This window comes from Oncorhynchus kisutch, linkage group LG18 (assembly GCF_002021735.2).
Source record: "Oncorhynchus kisutch isolate 150728-3 linkage group LG18, Okis_V2, whole genome shotgun sequence".
In the NCBI taxonomy this organism is placed as follows: Eukaryota; Metazoa; Chordata; class Actinopteri; order Salmoniformes; family Salmonidae; genus Oncorhynchus; species Oncorhynchus kisutch.
In genome coordinates, this window is record NC_034191.2 from 11,785,238 (window position 1) to 11,799,195 (window position 13,958).

A 13,958-nucleotide genomic window follows, 5' to 3' on the forward strand; every position below is an offset into this window, starting at 1 on the left:
CCTGGAATAAATAGATTTGGGGGGGGGGGGGGGTTGTATCATTTGATTCACACAACATTCCTACCACTTTTGAAGATGCAAAATATTTTTTTTATTGTGAAACAAACAAAAACAGAACTTGAGTGTGGATAACTATTCACCCCCCCCCCCCCATCCCCCCAAAGTCAATACTTTGTAGAGCCACCTTTTGCAGAAATTACAGCTCCCCCTCCTCATGCCTCCTCCCCCTCCTCATCCCTCCTCTCTTCCTCTCAGCCCTCCTCCCACTCCTCTCTTCCTCTCAGCCCTCCTACCCCTCTCTTCCTCTTAGCCCTCCTCTTCCTCACTCCTCTTCCTCTCAACCCTCCTCCCTCTCCTATCATTCTCTCAGCCCTCCTCCCTCTCCTATCATTCTCTCAGCCCTCCTCCCTCTCCTATCATTCTCTCAGCCCTTCTCCCTCTCCTATCATCCTCTCAACCCTCCTCCCTCTCCTATCATCCTCTCAACCCTCCTCCCTCTCCTATCATTCTCTCAGCCCTCCTCCCTCTCCTATCATCCTCTCAGCCCTCCTCCCTCTCCAATCATTCTCTCAGCCCTCCTCCTCATCCCGCTGCTCTATCTCTCAGTCCTCATCCCCCTCCTCTTCCTCTGTCTCCTCCCCCTCCTCTCTTCCTCTCAGTCTCCTCCCCCTCCTCTCTTCCTCTCAGCCCTCCTCCTCATCCTGCTGCTCTTCCTCTCAGCCCTCCTCTTCATCCCTTCTCTTCCTCTCAGCCCTCCTCTTCCCTTTACTATTTCTCTCAGCCCTCCTCTCTTCCTCTCAGCTTTCCTCCTTATCCCTCCTTTCTTTCTCCTTGATCTCCTCCTCTCTCCTCTCTCCTCTCTTCCTCTCTGCCCTCCTCATTCCCTTCCCCTCCCTCCACTCTATCTCTTCACAGGGGAACTGGAGCACTTGTCCATCACTCCATGATGTACTATTAGCTCATCAAGTTTCTCTTCTCTCTCTGATTCTCTTTCTCTATCTCACTATCTATCTATCTCGCTATCTCACTATCTATCTCACTATCTATCTCTATCTATCTATTGCTTTCTCTCATGTAATTTGCTGTGTTGCCATTTAGGGAGTGAGTCTCTGCAGTCCAATATGTGATACGAAGACAATAATGAGAATATTTTCCCCAAATCATTGCCTCTACTGTACCCTGTTGCCTTGGCAACTGTTTCTAGGATGGGATACCCCCTCCCTCTAATGTTCCCCTTTCACCTCCCCCTCTCCCTTTATTTCTGATGAGTGTTAGTGGGGAAGTCTCTTTTGTAGTGTGTCTCATTGATTTGGTGATAGCTGGATTCTTTTGAGCAGGGAAGATTCCCCATATTTACACCGTCTTCTGTCAGAGCAAATTAGATGAAGCATCAGCAGAGAAGCACCCACACACCTACACAAAGAAACACACACACACACACACACACACACACACACACACACATACACACCTACACACACAAATCTCCACACACAAATAATGTTTCACAATTTTGCACTTACACAGTTATACACACACACACACACACACGTACGTACATACATACATGCATACATACATACATACATACATACACAATAACACAAACTAAATCTCCTTCCCTCTTTAACACACATCCAGAGAAACTTCTACTTAGGTGATTGTAGTGTCTCCTAGTTTCCATGGCAACAGCCTCAGAGTGGAGCTGGAATAAGAGCAACATTTATTCCAAAAAAGAACAGTTCCCACCCCACGACCAAACCCTGCTGAGTCACACACACACACACACACACACACACACACACATATACACACACATAAACACACACATAAACACACACATAAACACACACTCTAAAGCTTGTCCTAACCTAGAGTGTGAGAGTTCAGAACTGTGGGCAGGGAAGGTCATCTCAATAGTTTGCCTGGAGGCCATTTGTCAACAACACCTGGATACAGGTGACAGGTCTGGGCCTCGTTTCCCAGTTGAGATGTAACTTAAGCATTATGATGATCGTACCAGATGCGTTATTTACGAGTCAAATTTTTAAGAGTGTTTCCCAAACAAGCACACAGAGAGAATTTTGGCTAAGTGAGTCATTCGATCGTTATGTTGATACTGATGGGATCGAAAAGAAAAGCCAGCCAGGTCAACCGTAATACAAGTCAGTCCCAGCCAGGTCACCCGTGATACAAGTCAGTCCCAGGCAGGTCACCCGTGATACAAGTCAGTCCCAGGCAGGTCACCCGTGATACAGGTCAGTCCCAGCCAGGTCACCCGTGATACAAGTCAGTCCCAGGGAGGTCACCCGTGATACAAGTCAGTCCCAGGCAGGTCACCCATGATACAAGTCAGTCCCAGGCAGGTCACCCGTGATACAAGTCAGTCCCAGCCAGGTCACCCGTGATACAAGTCAGTCCCAGCCAGGTCACCCGTGATACAAGTCAGTCCCAGCCTGGTCACCTGTAATTCAAGTCAGTCCTAGGCAGGTCACCGGTAATACAAGTCAGTCCCAGGCAGGTCACCCGTGATACAAGTCAGTCCCAGGCAGGTCACCCGTGATACAAGTCAGTATTCGAAGTCCATCCATGTTTGAGGACGTTGGGAGATGAGGTGGAAACCGGCCACTAGGGGCAACAGTGAGCACTGTTACCATCAAGTAAGTTTTGGTTTTGCGAGGGCGCTGTGGACGGGGATGGCGGAAAACAAAATAGACTATAATTTAGTCTATCAAACAGATAGCCCTACCTCTACTTTCTGGAATGTCCTCCCGGGTGGGGTAGTGGTCTAAGGCACTGCATCTCAGTGCTAGAGGCATCACTACAGACCCTGGTTTGATTCCTGTATCACAACCGGCTGTGATTGGGAGTCCCATCGGACGGTGCACAATTGGCCAAGCGTCGTCCAGGTTAGTGTTTTGGCTGAGGTAGGCCGTCATTGTAAATAAGAATTTGTTCATAGCTGATTTGCCTAGTGAAATGAAGGTTTGGAAGAACTAGGCTCCAACACAAAGCCATCTTGTGTTTAATAGCCTAAAGTCACATTTAAATGAAGACTGTTCATATGAATGAAGACTTCTCAAGTGTTTCAGCACACGTGCTGTCCAACTCTGAGGCAGCCACTTCATAGTAATGTAAGTCACAGTAAATTACTCAAATATGGCTTATTGTGAGGTCAATAACTCTGATAAATAGCTTCATTATGGGCAAGGTATTGTGTTTATTAAAATAAATTATAGCAGTAACAAGCTTACCTCTGGTCCTCTTTTTCATCTTCATGCTCTCCCTCTCGAAATTAGCAGTAGGCCTCGTCCGCAAACACAGATATAGATTTTTTGGGGGGACGAAGCCTTTGACTTGAAGTGCCACAGCCATTGGTTAGGCAGCACAAACGGCTTTAGGCCTGCATTAGCAAGAGCAGGGCAGGGCAGGCCAGGGCTCATTATTGGGAAAGCCTATCCATTGCAGTGTGTAATGCAGTCTAGCCTAGTTTTATACACACCATCCCAGCAGAGCGAGAACTCGGGAAGAAAGTACATTTTGCCAGAAATATAACTTCACCCTGTGCTTCCTGCACCATGTCTATTTCTATGGACTCAAGCACTGTTCCTGACACAGCTGGTCCACACCCCTCATGTTGGAAGAGAGATCATTTTGCAGGTTCTGAAGCTTATTTCCTGCAATTATATATATATATATGTGTGTATTAATATGATATGAGAATGACTCAAACATGACAGCAGAATCTATTGGCTAAAAAAACCTTGGTGAAAAAACATTAGCTGACATGGGCTAGTTGATCTGAACATTTCGGGCAAGTTATGAATACCTCTCTAAGGTTTGCAATGACTGGCACGACAAGAGGAACTGATGATGCACTACCCAATATAGAAATGGCACCTTGTGCATTCTACTATTACGACTTTCAAGACTAAGTTGAAACCTGTACTAAGTTGCAAAAAATGTAAATATATATTTATATATAAAAACAAATCCTGATTCTCTGCTGGGCGCACCCCACAGGTAGGGAACCACTGGCCTATCGTACAGACTATGGATCACTTGATTGAGACCACACTAGGCGCACATGATATTGCTTGCCCAACAGAGAATCAGGGATTAGGGGCAGCATTGGGCAAACATCAAGAAACTGTATAAGAAGCTCCCAATTGTCAAACACTGAGCAATATGACATTCATGGCTCTATTTTCGGCATGAATTCTGACAGAGGAAACGCAGGCTATCCAGCCGTGAAGCACAATGCACATGGAACAAGAGTAACGTGCTTTGGTGCATGTGTACTTCATATTTAAAAATATATATACGGTATATAGATATATAAAACAATATATTCTGATTATTTGATTAAGAACCTATAGTAGCATAGCCTCCCCTCCTCTCAAAGAAGCCTGTTTTCCTTTCATCCTGCCCAATGCAATCAAGTAGGATAGTCAAGACTGTCGATAAAGAGCTTGGCTTGTGAGACTGCTTGAAAATAAATCTTCATCTCCTAAGCTTTATTAATTCAAATAGTTTGATAGGAGCAAAACAGTGAGCTGACATTCCCTTTTTATCTATGTATTGTAGGCAGGCCTACATTATTTTAGTCATGCTTTGGATGTGCGTAAAACCCTCTCCACGATGTAGGCTACGTATGTCCATGCCCATCCTGAAACAAGAGATTAGAACCTTGGTGGTAATCCTTCTATTTAGAAGCGATTTTAACAATTGCTTGATTCCTGTTTCACATTTTTAAAAACCCAAATCCCTCCATAGACTACCCTTATCCTGGGTCTATTATAATGATGCCTTGTCTTTTTTATCCTGACGATTTTATGATATCGTTATACTTGATATTTATTTATTGTTGTTGTTGTTGTAAAAAATAACAACAGATTGCTTGTTATTTGTTTAATTTGATTAATAAAACCACATTTATGAGTGATTCACACTGTCCTGGTTTTATTGGTGTGAATGTCCTTGGTACGCACGCAATGCAACTTCTGGAGAAGTGTGAATATCCTCGGTACGCACGCAATGCAACTTCTGGAGAAGTGTGAATGTCCTCGGTATGCACGCAATGCAACTTCTGGAGAAGTGTGAATGTCCTCGGTACGCACGCAATGCAACTTCTGGAGAAGTGTGAATGTCCTCGGTACGCACGCAATGCAACTTCTGGAGAAGTGTGAATGTCCTCGGTACGCACGCAATGCAACTTCTGGAGAAGTGTGAATGTCCTCGGTACGCACGCAATGTAACTTCTGGAGAAGTGTGAATGTCCTCGGTACGCACGCAATGCAACTTCTGGAGAAGTGTGAATGTCCTCGGTACGCACGCAATGCAACTTCTGGAGAAGTGTGAATGTCCTCGGTACGCACGCAATGCAACTTCTGGAGAAGTGTGAATGTCCTCGGTACGCACGCAATGCAACTTCTGGAGAAGTGTGAATGTCCTCGGTACGCACGCAATGCAACTTCAGGAGAAGTGTGAATGTCCTCGGTACGCACGCAATGCAACTTCAGGAGAAGTGTGAATGTCCTCGGTACGCACGCAATGCAACTTCTGGAGAAGTGTGAATGTCCTCGGTACGCACCCAATGCAACTTCTGGAGAAGTGTGAATGTCCTCGGTACGCACGCAATGCAACTTCTGGAGAAGTGTGAATGTCCTCGGTACGCACGCAATGCAACTTCTGGAGAAGTGTGAATGTCCTCGGTACGCACGCAATGCAACTTCTGGAGAAGTGTGAATGTCCTCGGTACGCACGCAATGCAACTTCTGGAGAAGTGTGAATGTCCTCGGTACGCACGCAATGCAACTTCTGGAGAAGTGTGAATGTCCTCGGTACGCACGCAATGCAACTTCTGGAGAAGTGTGAATGTCCTCGGTACGCACGCAATGCAACTTCTGGAGAAGTGTGAATGTGATCTATAAAATGGTTCCAAATTGAATATAAAACATCATATTTGAGAGCAGCATAAATGCTAAGTGGACTTTCTTCCTTTCGCTTTGTTTTGGATATTTTTCCAGCTACTGTGAAACGTTTTGATGTGTGGAAAACCCTCAATAGTCTGCATTGTATTAATAAACTCTGCAAAACAATCTATTTTTCAGGACACTTTCTTTCAAAAATAATTCGTAAAAATCCAAATAACTTCACAGATCTTCATTGTAAAGGGTTTAAACACTGTTTGCTATGCTTGTTCAATGAACCATAAACAATTAATGAACATGCACCTGTGGAACGGTCGTTAAGACACTAACAGCTTACAGACGGTAGGCAATTAAGGTGACAGTTCTGAAAATGTAGGACACTAAAGAGGCCTTTCTACTGATTCAAAAAAAACACCAAAAAGAAAGATGCCCAGGGTCCCTGCTCTTCTGCGTGAACATGCCTTGGGTATGCTGCAAGGAGGCATGAGGACTGCAGATGTGGACAGGGAAATTAATTGCAATGTCCGTACTGTGAGACGCCTAAGACAGCGCTACAGGGAGACAGGACGGACAGCTGATCGTCCTCGCAGTGGCAGACCACGTGTAACAACACCTTCACAGGATCAGTACATCGGACATCACACCTGTGGGACAGGTACAGGATGACAACAACAACTGCCCGAGTTACACCAGGAACGCACAATCCTTCCATCAGTGCTCAGACTGTCCCCAATAGGCAGAGAGAGGCTGGACTGAGGGCTTGTAGGCCTGTTGTAAGGCAGATTGTAAGGCAGGTCCTTACCAGACATCACCGGCAGCAACGTCGCCTACGGGCACAAACCCACCATCGCTGGACCAGACAGGACTGGCAAAAAGTGCTCCTCACTCGGATTCACATTTATCATCAAAATAATGAGCTTTAGACCGAGACCTGGACCCAGAGACAGCAGCAGTATACCTCTGGGTCGTTTTGGAGGTGAAGGGTCCGTCTGGAGCATTGTGTTGGACTGAGCTTGTTGTCATTGCAGGCCATCTCAACGCTGTGCGTTTCAGTGAAGACATCCTCCTCCCTCATGTGGTACCCCTTCTACAAGCTCAACCTGACATGACCCTCCAGCAGGACAATGCCACCAGCCATACTTCTTCGTTCTGTGCGTGATTTCCTGCAAAACAGGAATGTCAGTGTTCTGCCATGGCCAGCGAAGAACCTGGATATCAATCCCATTGAGCACATCTGGGACCTGTTGGATTGGAGGGTGAGGGCTAGGGCCATTCCCCCCAGAATTGTCCGGGAACTTGCAGGTGCCTTGGTGTAAGAGTGGGGTAACATCTCACAGCAAGGACTGGAAAATCTGGTGCAGTCCATGAGGAGGAGATGCACTGCAGTACTTAATGCAGCTCGTGGCCACATCAGATACTGACTGTTATTTTAGATTTTGACCCCCCCTTTGTTCAGGGACACATTATTCCATTTCTTTTAGTCACATGTCTGCGGAACTTGTTCAGTTTATGTTGTTGAATCTTGATATGTTCATACAAATATTTACACATGTTAAGTTTGCTGAAAATAAACACAGTTGACAGTGAGAGGACGTTGCTTTTGTTGCTGAGTCTATGATTTTCCCAAAGGGAGCAATGATGGTCCCTGTAACTGTATTTAGATATAGCCTATTTATAACAAGTTGTTTTTTTGTTAGGTTTAGAATGAGATTAAAATTAATCACACTATTTTTAGACTTTTTTTTTAAATTGTATTTTGCTTATTGACTATGTTTGGCATTTCCATGTTCAGCCATAATGTAATTTACAGCAGGCCTGGCCCCTATATTAGTGTCAATGCTATTGAAGCCATTCAATTGCATGGAACAATGTTGACTGCAAACAGGTTCAAGTTAAGACAGCATAGATGGGATGGGTCTACATGTTGTTATTAGTTTCCGTAAGCTGTTTAATGAGCTATAATGGACTGACGTTGACATTGGAGTTGATTTCAGGGCAATACATAAAAGAGGGTAGTAACACAAATTGAAGCAACCACATATTTAGTCAAAGAGCACGTTCTGATTGGCCAGTGAGGAGCCAAGCCTCGACACACCCACAACTGCTTTATTCATCCAAACCCAGCCGTTTCGCACCTCCACCAGCACTGTGTTGAAAATATTCTGACACATTCTCGAACCTATAGCTTTACCGACAGCGCTTAGATGTACCATTGCGTTGGGTATGTGGATCGATTACAAATTACTTGACCCTCCCCTGGACTAAATGAAAAAAGACTAAACCCTCTACCTGACTGAAATGTAAAAAGCACAATGATCTTAAATCTTTGAAGGCTCTGGGAAATGAGGCCCTGTGGTCTGGTACTACTGCTGCTGCTGTCTCAGGGTCAAGGTGACAGGTCTGTACTCTGGTACTACTACTACTACTGATGCTGTCTCTGGGTCCAGGTGACAGGTCTGTACTCTGGTACTACTACTACTACTGCTGCTGTCTCAGGGTCCAGGTGACAGGTCTGTATCCTGGTACTACTACTACTACTGCTGCTGTCTCTGGGTCCAGGTGACAGGTCTGTACTCTGGTACTACTACTACTGCTGCTGTCTCAGGGTCCAGGTGACAGGTCTGTATTCTGGTACTACTACTACTACTGCTGCTGTCTCTGGGTCCAGGTGACAGGTCTGTACTCTGGTACTACTACTACTGCTGCTGTCTCTGGGTCCAGGTGACAGGTCTGTACTCTAGTACTACTTCTGCTGTCTCTGGGTCCAGGTGACAGGTCTGTACTCTGGTACTACTACTGCTGCTGTCTCTGGGTCCAGATGACAGGTCTGTACTCTGGTACTACTACTGCTGCTGTCTCTGGGTCCAGGTGACAGGTCTGTACTCTGGTACTACTACAGCTGCTGTCTCTGGGTCCAGGTTACAGGTCTGTATTCTGGTACTACTACTGCTGCTGTCTCTGGGTCCAGGTGACAGGTCTGTACTCTAGTACTACTGCTGCTGTCTCTGGGTCCAGGTGACAGGTCTGTACTCTGGTACTACTACTACTACTGATGCTGTCTCTGGGTCCAGGTGACAGGTCTGTACTCTGGTACTACTACTGCTGCTGCTGTCTCAGGGTCCAGGTGACATGTCTGTACTCTGGTACTACTACTACTGCTGCTGTCTCTGGGTCCAGGTGACAGGTATGTACTCTAGTACTACTTCGGCTGTCTCTGGGTCCAGGTGACAGGTCTGTACTCTGGTACTACTACTGCTGCTGTCTCTGGGTCCAGATGACAGGTCTGTACTCTGGTACTACTACTGCTGCTGTCTCTGGGTCCAGGTGACAGGTCTGTACTCTAGTACTACTGCTGCTGTCTCTGGGTCCAGGTTACAGGTCTGTACTCTGGTACTACTACTGCTGCTGTCTCTGGGTCCTGGTGACAGGTCTGTACTCTAGTACTACTGCTGCTGTCTCTGGGTCCAGGGGACAGGTCTGTACTCTGGTACTACTACTGCTGCTGCTCTCTCTGGGTCCAGGTGACAGGTCTGTATTCTGGTACTACTACTGCTGCTGTCTCTGGGTCCAGGTGACAGGTCTGTACTCTAGTACTACTGCTGCTGTCTCTGGGTCCAGGTGACAGGTCTGTACTCTGGTACTACTACTACTACTGATGCTGTCTCTGGGTCCAGGTGACAGGTCTGTACTCTGGTACTAGTACTACTGCTGCTGTATCTGGGTCCAGGTGACAGGTCTGTACTCTGGTACTACTATTACTGCTGCTGTCTCAGGGTCCAGGTGACAGGTCTGTACTCTGGTACTACTACTACTACTACTGCTGCTGTCTCTGGGTCCAGGTGACAGGTCTGTACTCTAGTACTACTGCTGTTGTCTCTGGGTCCTGGTGACAGGTCAGTACTCTGGTACTACTACTACTGCTGCTGCTGTCTAAGGGTCCAGGTGACAGGTCTGTACTCTGGTACTACTACTACTACTGCTGCTGTCTCTGGGTCCAGGTGACAGGTCTGTACTCTGGTACTACTACTGTTACTGCTGCTGTCTCAGGGTCCAGGTGACAGGTCTGTATTCTGGTACTACTACTACTACTGCTGCTGTCTCTGGGTCCAGGTGACAGGTCTGTACTCTGGTACTACTACTACTGCTGCTGTCTCAGGGTCCAGGTGACAGGTCTGTATTCTGGTACTACTACTACTACTGCTGCTGTCTCTGGGTCCAGGTGACAGGTCTGTACTCTGGTACTACTACTACTGCTGCTGTCTCTGGGTCCAGGTGACAGGTCTGTACTCTAGTACTACTTCTGCTGTCTCTGGGTCCAGGTGACAGGTCTGTACTCTGGTACTACTACTGCTGCTGTCTCTGGGTCCAGATGACAGGTCTGTACTCTGGTACTACTACTGCTGCTGTCTCTGGGTCCAGGTTACAGGTCTGTACTCTGGTACTACTACTGCTGCTGTCTCTGGGTCCTGGTGACAGGTCTGTACTCTGGTACTACTAGTACTACTGCTGCTGTCTCTGGGTCCAGGTGACAGGTCTGTACTCTGGTACTACTACTACTACTGATGCTGTCTCTGGGTCCAGGTGACAGGTCTCTACTCTGGTACTACTACTACTGCTGCTGTCTCTGGGTCCAGGTGACAGGTCTGTACTCTGGTACTACTACTACCACTGCTGCTGTCTCTGGGTCTAGGTGACAGGTCTGTACTCTGGTACTACTACTACCACTGCTGCTGTCTCTGGGTCCAGGTGACAGGTCTGTACTCTGGTACTACTACTACTGCTGCTGTCTCTGGGTCCAGGTGACAGGTCTGTACTCTGGTACTACTGCTGCTGCTGTCTCAGGGTCCAGGTGACAGGTCGGTATTCTGGTACTACTACTGCTGCTGTCTCTGGGTCCAGGTGACAGGTCTGTACTCTAGTACTACTGCTGCTGTCTCTGGGTCCAGGTGACAGGTCTGTACTCTGGTACTACTACTGCTGCTGCTGTCTCTGGGTCCAGGTGACAGGTCTGTACTCTGGTACTACTACTACTGCTGCTGTCTCTGGGTCCAGGTGACAGGTCTGTACTCTGGTCCTACTACTGCTGCTGTCTCTGGGTCCTGGTGACAGGTCTGTACTCTGTTCCTACTACTGCTGCTGTCTCTGGGTCCTGGTGACAGGTCTGTACTCTAGTACTACTGCTGCTGTCTCTGGGTCCAGGTGACAGGTCTGTACTCTAGTACTACTGCTGCTGTCTCTGGGTCCTGGTGACAGGTCTGTACTCTAGTACTACTACTACTGCTGCTGTCTCTGGGTCCTGGTGACAGGTCTGTACTCTAGTACTACTACTACTGCTGCTGTCTCTGGGTCCTGTTGACAGGTATGTACTCTAGTACAACTGCTGCTGTTGTCTCTGGGTCCAGGTGACAGGTATGTACTCTAGTACAACTGCTGCTGTTGTCTCTGTCATGGTGCCCTTGCACAACTCCCAAAGCGACGTTCAATCTGCATTGTGGATGTGTAGGTGTGTATCTCTGTGAGGAGTTGGTTTGCAGGTGTGTGTGTGAGGTGTTGGTGTGTACTCAAAAACACCACCAACAAACTCATATACATACAACAAATGTGTGTGTGCACATACACACACACACAAACACACACACAAACACACACTCACAATCACACTCACGCACTCACAAACACACAAACACACACACGCTCACACGCTCACACGTTGGTGTACACTGTAGTGAGAAGTGCTAATAGAAGTGGACGTGAGAAAATAAAAGAATGTCAGAATTAATTTGTTGTGATCAAGGGATAAGCAGTCCCCCTCAATGTGACTGTTTCACAGACAGAAGGACAGTCCCCCTCATTGTGACTGTTTCACAGAAGAAGGACAGTCCCCTCAATGTGACTGTTTCACAGACAGAAGGACAGTCCCCCTCAATGTGACTGTTTCACAGACAGAAGGACAGTCCCCCTCAATGTGACTGTTTCACAGACAGAAGGACAGTCCCCCTCAATGTGACTGTTTCACAGACAGAAGGACAGTCCCCCTCAATGTGACTGTTTCACACACAGAAGGACAGTCCCCCTCAATGTGACTGTTTCACACACAGAAGGACAGTCCCCCTCAATGTGACTGTTTCACACACAGAAGGACAGTCCCCCTCAATGTGACTGTTTCACAGACAGAAGGACAGTCCCCCTCAATGTGACTGTTTCACACACAGAAGGACAGTCCCCTCAATGTGACTGTTTCACACACAGAAGGACAGTCCCCCTCAATGTGACTGTTTCACACACAGAAGGACAGTCCCCCTCAATGTGACTGTTTCACTGACAGAAGGACAGTCCCCCTCAATGTGACTGTTTCACTGACAGCAGAAGGACAGTCCCCCTCAATGTGACGGTTTCACAGACAGAAGGACAGTCCCCCTCAATGTGACTGTTTCACTGACAGCAGGACAGTCCCCCTCAATGTGACTGTTTCACTGACAGCAGGACAGTCCCCCTCAATGTGACTGTTTCACTGACAGCAGGACAGTCCCCCTCAATGTGACTGTTTCACTGACAGCAGGACAGTCCCCCTCAATGTGACTGTTTCACTGACAGCAGAAGGACAGTCCCCCTCAATGTGACGGTTTCACAGACAGAAGGACAGTCCCCCTCAATGTGACTGTTTCACTGACAGCAGGACAGTCCCCCTCAATGTGACTGTTTCACTGACAGCAGGACAGTCCCCCTCAATGTGACTGTTTCACTGACAGCAGGACAGTCCCCCTCAATGTGACTGTTTCACTGACAGCAGGACAGTCCCCCTCATTGTGACTGTTTCACTGACAGCAGAAGGACAGTCCCCCTCAATGTGACTGTTTCACTGACAGCAGGACAGTCCCTCTCATTGTGACTGTTTCACTGACAGCAGGACAGTCCCCCTCATTGTGACTGTTTCACAGACAGCAGAAGGACAGTCAGCCTCATTGTGACTGTTTCACAGACAGCAGAAGGACAGTCAGCCTCATTGTGACTGTTTCACAGACAGAAGGACAGTCAGCCTCATTGTGACTGTTTCACAGACCAAATCAAATCAAATCAAATGTATTTATATAGCCCTTCGTACATCAGCTGATATCTCAAAGTGCTGTACAGAAACCCAGCCTAAAACCCCAAACAGCAAGCAATGCAGGTGTAGAAGCACGGCAGAAGACAGCAGAAGACAGCAGAAGAACAGACGCATTCTTAACATATACATGTAACCTGTCCAAGCATTCCTGATACACATACAGGTACAGTATCATGTACATTACAGATCACTGATTAAAGGGGTAGCATCACAAACACCTTCCAAAATGCATTAATTGTACATATAATTTCCTAACTCTGAACGTTTCTACTCTATAGAGTAGACCTTTGATGTTATAGCTTTCCACACCCTTCTGAAAAACATCAGAATTACACTCTAGTTTAGACACAGTCCATTCACTGAGCAACCCTTTTTTTGGTGATCGAGGTTAGTGAGCGTTACCCACCTCATCCACTCTAAGCTGTGTAGTCTTTGTTAAGAGGTTGGATATAATGGGTCACTCTCCGACACAATAGCTAATGTATTTGATTCGGTTGGTCAATAGCCAAGTTAGCTGATGTCAGGTTACAACTCTAATTAAGGCTGAACGCTGTCTGAATGCCTGTATCTGCTGCATAACTACCCATCATATATATATATATATATATATATATATATATTATATATATATATATAGATAGATATATATATAGAGAGAGAGAGAGAGAGAGAGAGAGAGAGAGAGAGAGAGAGAGAGAGAGAGAGAGAGAGAGAGAGAGAGAGAGAGAGAGAGAGAGAGAGAGAGAGAGAGAGAGAGAGAGAGAGAGAGAGAGAGAGAGAGAGAGAGAGAGAGAGAGAGAGAGAGAGAGAGAGAGAGAGAGAGAGAGAGAGAGAGAGAGAGAGAGAGAGAGAGAGAGAGAGAGAGAGAGAGAGAGAGAGAGAGAGAGAGAGAGGAGAGAGAAAGAGAGACAGAGAGACAG